Source organism: Orbicella faveolata, unplaced genomic scaffold (genome assembly GCF_042242905.1).
Source record: "Orbicella faveolata isolate gen_17 unplaced genomic scaffold, um_ofav_v1 contig_47, whole genome shotgun sequence".
NCBI classification, from domain to species: Eukaryota; Metazoa; Cnidaria; class Anthozoa; order Scleractinia; family Merulinidae; genus Orbicella; species Orbicella faveolata.
In genome coordinates, this window is record NW_028301577.1 from 27,190,646 (window position 1) to 27,204,726 (window position 14,081).

Below are 14,081 nucleotides of genomic sequence, written 5' to 3' on the forward strand. Positions count from 1 at the left end.
CGTTCAAAAACTTGTGCTGTGTAAATTTCACTGCAAACCATGGCCATCAGGCGTTAGTTTAGAGTACGCGGAAGTAGAAAATATCCCCCCAGTTCCGGGAAATCGAGCCCAAGTTGGTCAAAATCACGATGCGCGCAGGGCGGTCCCGGCTACTCTTTCAGTCTTAAAGTGAAGTTGCGCTATATTTCGGCCCAGAGGCTCGAAAGTGCGCATTCGGAAAGTCTTGCTGTGTCCATTTCACTGCAAAGCAAGGCCATCAGGAGTTAGTTTAGAGCCCTTGGGACTAGAAAATATTTCCCAAGTTCCGCCAGATCGAGCCGAAGTTGGTCAAAGTCACGATGGGCGTAAGGCGCTCTCGGTTAGTCTTTCAGTCTTAAAGTGAAGTTGGGCTATAGTTGGGCCAAGAAGCTCGAAAGTGCGCGTTCAAAAAGTTTTGCTCTGTCCCTTTCACTGGAAACCAAGGCCGTCAGGAGTTAGTTTAGAGTCCCCGGGACTGGAAAATATTCTCCAAGTTCCAGTAAATCGCGCCCAAGTTGATCAAAATCACCATGCGCGTAACGGGCTCTCGGCTATTCTTTCGGTCTTAAATTTAAGTAGGGCTATATTTCGGCCCTGAAGCTCGAAGGTGAGCGTTCATAATGTTTTCCTGTGTTCATTAAATTGGAAACCAAGGTAATCGGGAGTTAGTTTAGCGTCCCCGGGACTTTAAATTATTCGCCAACTTCCGGGAAATCGAGCTAAAGTTGCCCAAAATCACGATGCGCGTAAGGCGGTCTCGGCTACTCTTTCAGTCTTAAAATGAAGTGGGGCTATATTTCGGCCGAGAAGCTCAACACCGAGCGTGCGCTCCTTTTGCTTGTGTACATATCACTGAAAACTAAGTTCATCAGGAGTTAGCATAGAGTCCTCGGGACTGGAAAATATTCCCCGAATTCCGCCAAATCGAGCCAAAGATGCTCAAAATCACGATGCGTGTAAGGCGGTCTCGGCTACTCGTTTACTCCGAAAATGAAGTGGGGCCATATTTCGGTTCTACAAGCTCGACACCGAGCGTGCTCTCCTTTTACCTGTGTCCATTTCACTAAGACCTAAGTCCATCAGGAGATAGTTTAGAGTCCTCGAGACTGGAAGCTATCCTCCAAGTTTCGGCAAATTGAGCCATACTTTCTTAAAAGTACGATAAGCGTACGGCAGTTTCGTTTACTCTTTCAGTCTTAAAATGAACTGGGGCTACATTTCGGCCTAGAGGCTCGACACCGAGTGTGCGCTCCTGTTACCTGTGACCATTTTATTGAAAACTAAGGCGATCAAGATTTAGCGTAGAGTCCCCGGGACTGGAAAATATCCCCCAAGTTTTGGCAGATCGAGCCATAGTGGCTAAAAATTTCGATGCGCTTAAGGCGGTTTCGTGTACACTTTCAGTCTTAAAATAAAGTGGGGCTATATTTCGGCCTACAACCTGGAAACCTAGCGTTCGCCCCTTTTACCTGTGTTCATTTCACTAAAAACCAAGGCATTCAGGAGTTAGTTTAGAGCTTCCAGGACTGGAATATATTCCCCAAGTCCCAGGAAATAAAGCCGAAGTTCGACAAAATTACCATGCGCGTAAGGCGGTCCCGGCTACTCTTTCAGTCTTAAAGTGAAGTGGGGCTATATTTCGTCCCAGAAGCTCGAAAGTGAACGTTCAAAAAGTTTGGCTGTGTCCATTTCACTGAAAACCAAGGCCATCAGGAATTAGTTTAGAGTGCCCGGGACTGGGAATTATCTCCCAAGTTCCGGGAAATCGAGCCGAAGTAACCCAAAATCACGATGCGCGTAAGGCGGTCTCGGCTACTCTTTCACTCTAAAAGTGAAGTGGAGCTATATTTCGGCCCAGAAGCTCGAAAGTGAGCGTTCAAAAAGTTTTGCTGTGTCCATTTTACTGCAGAGCAACGTAGTCGGGGGTCAGTTTAGAGTGCCCATGACTGGAAAATATCCTTCAAGTTCCGGGAAGTTTAACCGAAATTGGTCAAAACCACGACGCGCGTACGGCGGTCTCGGCTACTCTTTCAGTCTTAAAGTGAAGTGGGGCAATATTTCGGCCCAGAAGCTCGAAACTGAGTGTTTAAAAAGTTTTGCTGTGTCCATTTCACTGCAAAACAAGGCCATCACGAGTTAGTTTAGCGTCCAAGGGATTGGAAATATCCCCCAAGTTACGGGAAATCCACCTGAAGTTAGTCAAAATCACGATGCGCTTAAGGGGGTCTCGGCTACTCTTTCAGTCTTAAGGTAAAGTGGGCTTAGATTTAACTCCAGAAGCTCGAAAATAAGGGTTCAAAATTTTTTGTCTCTCTTTCACTTACATCTTAGAAAATCAGGAGGGAGTTTGGGACTGGAAAATATCTCCCAAATTTCGCCAGATTGAGCCGAAGATCGTCAAAATCACAATGCGCGTAAGCCGCTCCCGCCTACTCTTTCAGTCTTAAAAAGAAGTAGGGCTATATTTCGGCCAGCAAGCTCGAAAGTGCGCGTTCAAAAAGTGTTCCTGTGTCCATATCACTGGAAAGCAAGCCCATCAGGAGTTAGTTTAGAGTCCCCGGGACTGGAAAATATCCCCCTATTTCCGGGAAATGGAGCCGAAGTATCCCAAAGTGACGATGCGCGTAAGGCGGTCTCGGCTACTCTTTCAGTCTTAAAGTTAAGTGGGGCTATATTTCGACCCATAAGCTCGAAAGTGAGCGTTTAAAAAGTTTTCCTGTGTCCATTTAACTGCAAACTATAGCGATGGGAAGTTAGTTTAGCTTCCCCAGGAATTGAAAATATTCGCGAACTTTCGGAAAATCGAGCCGAAGTTGGTCAAAATTACGATGCGCGTAAGGCGGTCTCGGCTGCTCTTTCAGTCTTAAAGTGAAGTAGGGCTCTATTTCGGCCGAGAAGCTCGAAAGTGAGCGTTCAAAAAAATGTGCTGTGTCCATTTTACTGCAAACCAACGCCATCAGCAGTAAGTTTAGAGTCCCCGGGACTGGAATATATCCCCGAAGTTCCGGGAAATCGAACGGAAGTTGGTCAAAATCACGATGCGCGTAAGACGGTCTCGGCTACTCTTTCAGTCTTAAAGTAAAGTGGGGCTATATTTCGGCCCAGAAGCTCGAAAGTGACCCTTTAAAAAGTTACGCTTTGTGCATTTAACTGCAAACCAAGGCCATCAGGAGTTAGTTTAAAGTCCCCTGGACTGGAAAATATCCCCCAAGTTCCGGGAAATCAAGCTGAACTTGGTCAAAATCACGATGCTCGAAGGCGGTCTCGGGTACTATTTCAGTCTTAAAGTGAATTACGGTTGTATTTCGGCCCAGAAGCTCGAAACTGAGCGTTCAAAAAGTTTTCCTGCGTCCATTTCACTGCAAACCAAGGCCATCAGGAGTTAGTTTAGAGTCCCCGGGACTTGAAAATATCGCCAAAATTCTAGAAAATCGAGCGGAAGTTGCTCAAAATCACGATGCGCGTAAGGCGGTCTCGCCTACTCTTTCAGTCTTAAAGTGAACTGGGGCTATATTTCGGCCGAGAAGCTAGAAAGTGAAAGTTCAAAAAGTTTTGCTGGTTCATTTCACTACAAACCAAGGCCACTAGGAGTTAGTTTAGACTCCTCGGGACTGGAAAATATCGCCCAAGTTCGGGGAAATCGAGCCGAATTTGGTCAAAATCACGATGCGCGTAAGGCGGTCTCGGCTACTCTTTCATTCTTAAAGTGAACTGGGGCTATATTTCGGCCCAGAAGCTAGAAAGTGAGAGTTCAAAAAGTTTTGCTGTGTCCATTTCACCGCAAACCAAGCAACATCAGCAGATTGGTTACAGTGTCCGGGACATCAAAATATCCCCCAAGTTCCGGGAAATCGAGCCGAAGTTTGTCAAAATCACGATGCGCCTAAAGTAGTCTCGTCTACTTTTTTAGTCTTAAAGTGACGTGGCTGTATATTTCGGCCCAGAAGCTCGAAAGTGAGCGTTCAAAAAGTTTTGCTCTCTCAATTTAACTGAAAACCAAGGCCATCATGAGTTACTTTAGAGTCCACGGGACTGGAAAACATCCCTTAAGTTCTGGCAACTCAAGCCGAAGTTGGTCAAAATCACGATGCGTCTAAGGCGGTCTCGCCTACTATTTTAGTCTTAAAGTGAAGTGGGTCTGTATTTCGGCCCAGAATTTCGAAAGTAAGCGTTCAAAAAAATTTGCTGTGTCCATTTCACTGCAGACCAAGGCCATCAGGGGTTAGTTTAGAGTCCTTGGGACTTGAATATATCTCCGAAGTTTCGGGAAATCGAGCCGAAGTTGGTCAAAATCACGATGCGCGTAAGACGGTCTCTGCTACTCTTTCAGTCTTAAACTGAAGTGGGGCTATATTTCGGCTCAGAAGCCCGAAGGAGAGCGTTGAAAAAGTTTTGCTCTCTCCATTTCAATGCAAACCAAGGCAATCAGGAGTTACTTTAGAGTCCCGGGTACCGGAAAATATTCCCCATTTCCCGGTAAAACGAGCCAAAGTTGGTCAAAATCACGATGCGCGTAAAGCGGTCTCGGCTATTCTTTCATTCTTAAAGTGACTCGGGCTATATTTCGGCACAGAAGCTAGAAAGTGAAAGTTCAAAAAGTTTTATTGTGTCCATTTCACCTCGAAACAAGCCACATCTGGAGATAGTTTACAGTCTCCGGGACATCAAAATATCCCCAAAGTTCCGGGAAATCGAGCCGTAGTTTGTCAAAATCACGATGCGCGTAAAGCAGTCTCGGCTACTCTTTTAGTCTTAAAGTGACGTAGCTGTATATTTCGGCCCAGAAGCTCGAAAGTGAGCGTTCAAAAAGTTATGCTGTGCCCATTTCACTGCAAAGCAAGGCCCTCAGGAAGTAGTTTACAGTCCCCGGAACTGGAAAATATCCCCCAAGTTCCGCGAAATCGAGACGAAGTTGGTGAAAATAACGATTCGCTTAAGGCGGTCTCGGCTACTCTTTCAGTCTTAAAGTGAAGTAGGGCTATATTTCGGTCCAGAAGCTCGAAAGTGTGCGTTCAAAAAGTTTTCCTCTCTCAATTTCACTGAAAACCAAGGCCATCCTGAGTTAGTTTAGAGTCCCCGGAGCTGGAAAATATCTTTTAAGTTCTGGCAACTCAAGCCGAAGTTGGTCAAAATCACGATGCGCCTAAGGCGGCCTCGGCTACTCTTTCAGTCTTAAAGTGAAGTGGGGCTCTATTTCGGCCCAGAAGCTCCCAAGTGAGCGCTGCAAAAAATTTGCCGTGTCCATCTCACTGCAACCCAAGGCCATCAGGAGTTAGTTTAGAGTCCCCGGGACTGGAATATATTTCCCAAGTTCCGGAAAATCGTTGGTCAAAATCACGTTGGTCAAAATCACGATGCGCGCAAAACGGTCTTGGCTAGTCCTATGTCTTAAAGTGAAGTGGGGCTATATTTCGGCCCAGAAGCTCAAAAGTGCCATCAAAAAGTTTTGCTGTATCCATTTCAATGCAAACGAAGGCCATCAGGGGTTACTTAAGAGTCTTCGGGACTGGAAAATATCCCCCAAGTTCAGGGAAATTTAGCCGAAGTTGGTCAAAATCACGGTGCGCGTTAGGCGGTCTCGCTTACTGTTTCAGTCTTAAAGTGAAGTGAGGCTTTATTCCTGCCCAGGAGCTTGAAAGTGAGCGTTCAAAAAGTTTCCCTGTGTTTATTTCACTGCAAACCAAACCCATCAGGAGCTAGTTTAGAGTCCCCGGGACTGGAAAATATTTCCCAACTTCCGGGAAATCGAGCCGAAGTTGGTCAAAATCACGGTTTGCGTACGGTCGTCTCGGCTACTCTTTCAGTCTTAAAGTGAAATGGAGCTATATTTCAGGCCAGAAGCCCGAAAGTGAGCGTTCAAAAAGTTTTGCTGTGTTCATTTCACTGCAAACCAAGGCCATCAGGAGTTAGTTTAGCGTCCCCGGGACAAGAAAATATGCCCCAAGGTTCGGGAAATTGAGCCGAAGTTGGTCAAAATCACGATGCCCCTAAAGTGGTCTCGGCTACTCTTTCTGTCTTAAAGTGAAGTGGGGATATATTTCGGGCCAGAAGCCCGAAAGTGAGCGTTCAAAAGGTTTTGCTGTGTCCATTTCACTACAAACCAAGGCCATCAGGGGTTAATTTAGAGTCCCCGGGACTAAAAAATATTGCCCAAGTTCCGGGGAATCGAACCGAAGTTGATCAAAATCACGATGCGCGAAATGCGGTATCGGCTACTGTTTCAGTCCTTAAGTGAAGTGGGGCTATATTTCGGCCCAGAAGCCCGAAAGTGAGCGTTCAAAAAGTTTTGCTGTGTTCTTTGACAGAAAAAAGAAAGGCATTCACGAGTTAGTTTAGCGTCCCTGGGACTGGAAAATATTCCCCAAGTTCCGGTAAATCAAGCTGAAGTTGCTCAAAATTACGATGCTCCCAAAGCTGTCTCGGCTACCCTTTCAGTCTTAAAGTGAAGTGGGGTTATATTTCTGTCCAGAAGGTCGAAAGTGAGCGTTCAAAAAGTTTTGCTCTCTGCATTTCACTGCAAACCAAAGCGATCAAAGGTTAGTTTAGAGTCCCCGGGACTGGAAAATATTCCCCAAGTTCCGGGAAAGTGACCCGACGTTGATCAAAATCACGATGCGCGAAATGCGGTCTCGGCTACTGTTTCAGTCTTATAGTAGTGTGGCTATATTTCGGCCCACAAGCTTGACAGTGAGCGTTCAAAAAGTTTTGCTGTGTCCATTTCACTGCAAAACAAGAACATCAGGACTTAGTTTAGCGTCCAAGGGACTGGAAAATGTTGCCCAAGTTCCGGGAGATCCACCCGAAGTTCGTCAAAATCACAATGCGCGTAAGGTGGTCTCGGTTACTCATTAAGTCTTAAAGTAAAGTGGGGCTTTATTTCGGCCAGGAAGCTCGAAGGTGAGCGTTCAAAAAGTTTTGCTCTGTCAATTTCACTGCAAACCAAGGCCATCAGGAGTTAGTTTAGAGTTCCTGGGACTGGAAAATATCCCTCAAGTTCCGCAATATCGACCGAAGTTTGTCAAACTCACGATGCGAGCAAGGCGGTCTCAGGTACTCTTTCAGTCTTAAGTGAAGTGGGGCTATATTTCGGCCCAGAATCTCGAAAGTGTGCGTTCAAAAAAATGTGCTGTGTCCATTTCAATGCAAACCAAGGCCATCAGAAGCTAGTTTAGAGTCCCCGGGACTGGAAAATATCCCCCAAGTCCCGGGAATTGGAGCCGAAGTTGATCAAATTTATGATGCACGTAACGTGGTCCCGGCTACTGTTTCAGTCTTAAAGTCAAGTGTGCTTATATTTCGGCCCACAAGCTAGAAAGTGAGCGTTCAAAAAGTTTTGCTGTGTCCATTTCACTTCAAAACAAGGCCATCAGGACTTAGTTTAGCGTCCAAGGGACTGGAAAATATATCCCAATTTCCGGGAAATCCATTCGAAGTTCGTCAAAATTACGATATACGTAAGGCGGTTTCGGCTACTCTCTCAGTCTTAAAGTAAAGTCGGGCTATATTTCTGCCCAGAAGCTCCAAAGTTGTGCTCTGTCCATTTCACTGAAGACCAAGGCCATCAGGAGTTACTTTAGAGTCCCCTTGACTGGAATATATCCGCCAAGTTTCGGGAATTGGACGCGAAATTAGTCAAAATCACGATTCGCTCAGGACGGTCTCGTTACACTTTCAGTCTTAAAGTAAACTGGGGCTTTATTTCGGCCCACACGCTTAAAAGTGAGGGTTCAAAAACTTTCGCTGTGTCCATTTCACTGCAAACCAAGACAAGCAGGAGTTAGTTTAGAGTCCCCTGGACTGGAAAATATCCCCCAAGTTCCGTCAAATCAACCCGAAGTTTGTCAAAATCACGATGCGCGTAAGGCGGTCTCGGCTACCCTTTTAGTGTTAAAGTAAAGTGGGGCTATATTTTGGCCCAGAAGCTCGAAATTGAACGTTCAAAAAGTTTTCCTGTGTCCATTTTACTGCAAACCAAGGCCATCAAGAATTAGATTAGAGTCCTCAGAACTGGAATATATCCCCTAAGTTCCGGCAAATCGAGCCGAAGTTGCTAAAAATCAGGATGCGCGTAACGCGGTCTCGGCTACTCTTTCAGTCTTCAAGTGAGGTGGGGCTCTATTTCGGTCCAGAACCTCGAAAGTGTGCGTTCAAAAACTTGTGCTGTGTAAATTTCACTGCAAACCATGGCCATCAGCAGTTAGTTTAGAGTACGCGGAAGTAGAAAATATCCCCCCAGTTCCGGGAAATCGAGCCCAAGTTGATCAAAATCACCATGCGCGCAAGGCGGTCCCGGCTACTCTTTCAGTCTTAAAGTGAAGTTGCGCTATATTTCGGCCCAGAGGCTCGAAAGTGCGCATTCGAAAAGTTTTGCTGTGACCATTTCACTGCAAAGCAAGGCCATCAGGAGTTAGTTTAGAGCCCTTGGGACTAGAAAATATTTCCCAAGTTCCGCCAGATCGAGCCGAAGTTGGTTAAAGTCACGATGCGCGTAAAGCGCTCTCGGTTAGTCTTTCAGTCTTAAAGTGAAGTTGGGCTATAGTTAGGCCAACAAACTCGAAAGCGCGCGTTCAAAAAGTTTTGCTCTGTCCCTTTCACTGGAAACCAAGGTCATCGGGAGTTAGTTTAGCGTCCCCGGGAGTTTAAATTATTCGCCAACTTCTGGGAAATCGAGCAAAAGTGGCTCAAAATCACGATGCGCGTAAGGCGGTCTCGGCTACTCTTTCAGTCTTAAAATTAAGGGGGCCAATATTTCGACCTAGAAGCTCGAGACCGGGCGTGCGCTAATTTTACCTGTCTCCATTTCACTGACATCTTAGGCGATCAGGTGTTAGTTTAGAGTCCTTGGGACTGGAAAATATTTAACGCCTTCCAAACTAAAATGTGGTGTTCCAATTTGATAAAATTCAGAGTAAATACTGAGAACCACTTCAAAAATGGCTACTTTTTCGGTGTAAAATAGAAACCTGTCTCGGAGAAAAGTTATTTTTACGTTGCAGGCTTGGAAGTTTCGTTGGAAATGAGTGCAAAATTGGCCTAAAGTGAAACGTAGAGCTTAGACGGAAATCTATGATTGCCATTTAATTCCAAAGACGATATTTGCAATATACTAAGAATCTTAAACTGGTGTTAAAACTCAGAGGAAAAGTTTCCCTGTTTGCAAGGAATGAAAAAATTCTTCCGAGCAATTTCCTATTCTTTATTTGAACTGAAATGTAATGTTTAAGTCACGCATAAGAAACCAAATGATTTTTTTGAATTTCTTGTCTCGAGAGGTACCTCCATAGAAAACGATTCAAAATTTCTGATCCCCCAAACAACACAAGAGGGGATTCAAAATTTCCGATCTCCCAAAGAACACTAGAAAGGGTTCAGAATTTCTGATCTCCCAAAGAACATTAGAAAAGGTTCAGAATTTCTGATCCCCCAAAGAACACTAGAAAGGGTTCAGAATTTCTGATCCCCCTAGGAACACTAGAAAGGGTTCAGAATTTCTGATCCCCCAAAGAACTCTAGAAAGGGTTCAGAATTTCTGATCCCCCAAAGAACTCTAGAAAGGGTTCAGAATTTCTGATCCCCCAAAGAACACAGGAGAAGATTCAGAATTTCTGATCCCCTGCAAAGCCAGTGTTACATTCAATGTAGCCACATTAAATCATAACACTGAAGACAGGGTTTAGATCTTGCTGCCTGCCTGAACAATGTCTAATAAAAATATTTTTTCTTCATAACAATATTCAATTAGAAATTTTATACAAATATAGCATAATTCTTAACAGATTCCATACACTCAGATTATACTGAGAGAGTGATGAAGAACCATTTTCTTCACAGCAGTCTATTAATATAAGTAACTGTAAACATCACACATTGTATTACAATGATCTATGCACTTCAAAATTACAGTAGCTGTAAGTTTAAAAAAACAATATCAAACAGTACCTAAGAGGATAGGAAAGTTCAGAATTGATCAAAACAGTAAGATTACTCAAACTGCACAAATGTAGGCATAAATGCAGACTCCACTTTCTCTGTCAGAATTTGCCCACCTTATGTGAAAGAAAATTTTCTAACAATTTCTGTTTAACGTGGAAACAAGGCACCTCACTGTTATAAAACAAAAAGAGCGTTCAGGAACACTACAGTACATTACAGGGATGACAATTAAAGACTGCAATATACATGAACATTTAAATTTGCAGTTGATACATTTAAGTGGGTCAATGTACTCTACATACATGTATACAGTGTCCTCCAAAAACCTGTTGTCATATAGCAGAGGCCATGGACTTTAGCTTTGCCCAACACGTTTTTACATCTTCAATCTAACTTTTTGAGTGGGCTACCAGTTCATTCACACTTCAGTTACGCAACCAGTTTAACCATGCTCAAAGGAGAAGAGTGTGGATAAAATTGTTTTATAAAGACCTGACAGATATGGATGCAAGTATTGTAGCTAATGCTACAAGCAATTCTATTCTTTCTTTTTTAATTTGGCATACTCATCTTGGAGATGTTTCCTGGTAGCTGGCAATAGTTTGCTGTCCTCAGTTAAAGAAGCCCTCCCAAAAACAATCATATCTTATTACTAGTTTATTACTAACTTCATGCTACTTGCAACTATCTCATTCCTGGTTGAGGGATGCAAATCTCTATTCTTTTTTCTATCCAAGAGGTTTTGTAGATAGAGGATAGCTATCTTTGACATGGCTTAAAGCTAACTAATATCTATCTATCAGATAGTTAGGAAATAGATTGACTAGCTAAACACTAGCTTCCTGTGTAGATAGTCAACAGATACTTAGATGGCCTATCTATCCACTAACGTGTCTATCCAAAAACCACCACTAATGTAGTAAGCCAAAACCTAGGCTTTCTGAAGACTAGTCCTTACATTGAACAATAAAACACTATCCTATCTAGTAAAAAGATAGCCTATCTGAAAACTACCCATCACTCATATCGCACTGTGATAACCTACCCAAAACCCAGAGATAGTAAAAAGATAGCAGCCAATCTAAAAAATTATCCATCACTCATGTACATGCAGCACTTTAATGTTTACCTAACCAAAAGCTTTCTTAGTCACAGGTGGTGAAACTATAGCTAAAACTCTTCATTATTCATTTTATATGGATCTTTGATAACTGCTCTTCAAATCCTAAACCTAAGTAAAATCTCTGTATTTACATAGGAAAATGTATAAATAACTAATAGTTTTATTTAAACCTGCAACAGTTGTACATTAAAATTTAATACCAAAAACCAGGCACATCCAGATGCAAAAGGAGGACAAAATCTGGCTGGAAATGAGTTTCCATTATGTTGCGATTTATCACAAAACTTACTGAAATTTAACATATATCTTTCTAAAATCCTGTTTGAAACACTTCTTAGCTACTTAAATTGGAGTCTAGTAAATGTTTACATTCTTCAGTAAATTTTCATGAAATGTAAACAGATTTCATGACCGGAAAAGCACAAAATATTCTTGACATGAATTTCAAATTTCAATTACAGTAATTTCTTCATGAAAGTATTTTTTTCAATTAATTTTATCCATGAATCATGGGTTTTTCAAATTATGGCAAGACTTATGTACAAAGGTCTGGAAGTGGTTAAAAGTAATTTTCCGTAACCTAGCTGTGAATTATATCTGCTGTTCTAAATAACCTCTATTTGCATAAAGAAATGCCAAATTATAAAGGACCTTTGCCCAATTAAAGAGAACTTCAACCACCCTAATGAAAATAACATCAGTCTTTTGCAACTCAAGTAATAAGTGGCAAACAAATGGTCTTGATAATGTTATATGCACATCTAACATAACCTCAAGAGCACCACCATCAACCTGAAAATCAAAAAGGTGAAGGATGTTGCTTTTTGATATCTTGTGTTTTAGGTGTTGTATACTACATATGTATGCCCAGTTGATCCTAGACAAGATATACACTAGATATATAAGAAGTATATGTAAACTACATGAGAGAGCTCACATTTATTGCACTTATTGTACTTTTACAATGAATGATTTTCCCAACACGAAATTGTTCGTATATTGTTGCGTTGAATACAGTTGTTTTCATAACTCCTTTAGGAAATGAACATTTGTATTCACGAAATCAACAAGACTTAACAGTGTGTTAAAGCATCTGCATCTTCTGTAATCTTCCACGATCAATTTAACCGGCCAGAACGTTTCCAGTATTTTAAGAACCGTCACAAATTATGCAAGAAAATCAGTTTACCTTGGAAAGCTGCAGGAACCATAACCTTTCTGTAAACCTGACGAGTGTAAGAGAAACCGCCAGCTGCTGGCAAATAGTTTGATTGCCACACTGTTTTGCCGACGAAACTTCATACTTTTCCACCTTTACTGGGATTTGACTCAACTGGAATAACAACGGACATCTGTAAACAATTTGTGACTGCTTTTCAACGTAGAGCAAGGCTATATAATAACAGAGAGCTTTGTTATCGAATCCTAACAACATTGACCACAATCTTTGCCCGCCATTTTGGTGTTTCCGTCCGATCCCATAATCCTTCGGTCAATCTGATAAATGAATACTTTTGACCAGCAGATTCCCTTTCCAAAGGAGTCGGTTATTTGCGCGCAATTTCGAATCCAACATTGTCAATAGCAGCAAGAAGCATGGAATGATTTGTCCAAGTTCAAATGAGTATCTTGGTTGCTTCGGTGAAAGAAAGGCAAGTCGCAGAAAAGTAAGTATATCATAATTGTTGCTCAACATTACAGTTAGCTGCTCAATCTTTGAATCGAAATCAATGTTGTGGCTGAAGAAATTTCGTTGTTATATTTATTTCGCGATCACTGAAACACAAGAAAAACGTTTGTTCTCCTGATTTTATTAGCACCCGTAACGAAGAAATTATTCACACGCATTTCCTATGTATGAAATGCTTGCATAATAGCTTGTTAGTGTGCTTTTTGAAGAGGTAACTTAAAGTTTACACTGAATTGATTTGAAGCTACAGATCACGCTCGATACACTTCACTACCGCATTGCCTACATACTGCTCACTATTGTTTACAAAAGAATACACTCCCGATCAATTGATTAATGAAAAACAATGTTAATTCTATCGCTATTTATAAGAATATTTAGCTTCAATTGCTTCATTGCAGAGCAGAGGGGAAAAAAAAAGGCAAGAATAGCGGTCCTCAATCCGAAACGAACACATTAAAGCAGAAAACGGAGGTGGCGCAGACGGCAGCTGAGTCCTGATTAAAATTCTTGTTATCTTTGATGTGGACTTTAAACAACAGCTCGTAATTCTGGAGCCTAAATTCATATCTTTTTGAATTGAAAATAAAACCTTTCACTGTCCGAAATGAAACTGCAATTTTTGTCTCGATCCTTTGGCGTGGTTTCAAATCGTTATTAATAATGACCTAGCTGTGAATATTTCATTTGTGTACTTTTCTGATGCCCTTTACTCTGTGATCCTTTTGTCTGTTATGTGTTTAAAGTTACTATCCAATCATTACTTTTTAGCTATCAGACATCTAGTTAGTTTCTTGTGAATTATAAATAGACGGCCGTTTCTGTCCTGTCACCTAACAAAGGGGATCAGAAATTCTGAATACTTTTAAGAATTATGGGTAGATGACCGTTTTGTTCTGATAAGTTATGCACTGGGGGATCAGAATTTTTGAATCCCTTTAAGTCATGTGGGATCAGAAATGCTGAAATGTTGTAGAATTATAAATCGACAGCTCTTTCTATCATGTTAGCAGATTTGGTGGGGGAGGGGGATCAGAAATTCGCAATACTTTTAGAACCATGAACAGATAGCCGTTTTTGTCCCATGAGGTGATGGGGATCAGAAATTCTGAATGCATTTAGAATTATAAATAGATGACTGTTTTGCTCTGACGGGTTGTGGACTGGGGATCAGTTTTTTGAAACTATTAAAGTCTTGGGGGATCAGAAATTCTGAATCCTTTTAGAATCATAGATGGATGACCGTTTTATTCTGATAAGTTGTGGGCCGGGAGATCAGAAAATCTGAATCTCTCAAAAAAGGAAAGCGCGATGGGT

At 42.0% G+C, this 14,081-nt stretch overlaps 2 long non-coding RNA genes across 2 annotated transcripts; one reads left to right on the forward strand and one right to left on the reverse strand.

Annotated features, from left to right (window-relative positions):
* Nucleotides 1-9,751: 9,751 nt before the first annotated feature.
* LOC149097795 (uncharacterized) lies at nucleotides 9,752-12,402 on the reverse strand. Its single transcript, XR_016204289.1, has 2 exons — nucleotides 12,264-12,402; nucleotides 9,752-11,866 (listed from the first exon to the last, which is right to left on the reverse strand). It is a non-coding gene; the product is annotated as an uncharacterized LOC149097795 (long non-coding RNA).
* Nucleotides 12,403-12,657: 255 nt separating this feature from the next.
* On the forward strand, nucleotides 12,658-13,383 carry LOC149097796 (uncharacterized). The gene is made up of 2 exons (XR_016204290.1): nucleotides 12,658-12,741; nucleotides 13,166-13,383. It is a non-coding gene; the product is annotated as an uncharacterized LOC149097796 (long non-coding RNA).
* The last annotated feature ends 698 nt before the right edge of the window (nucleotides 13,384-14,081 follow it).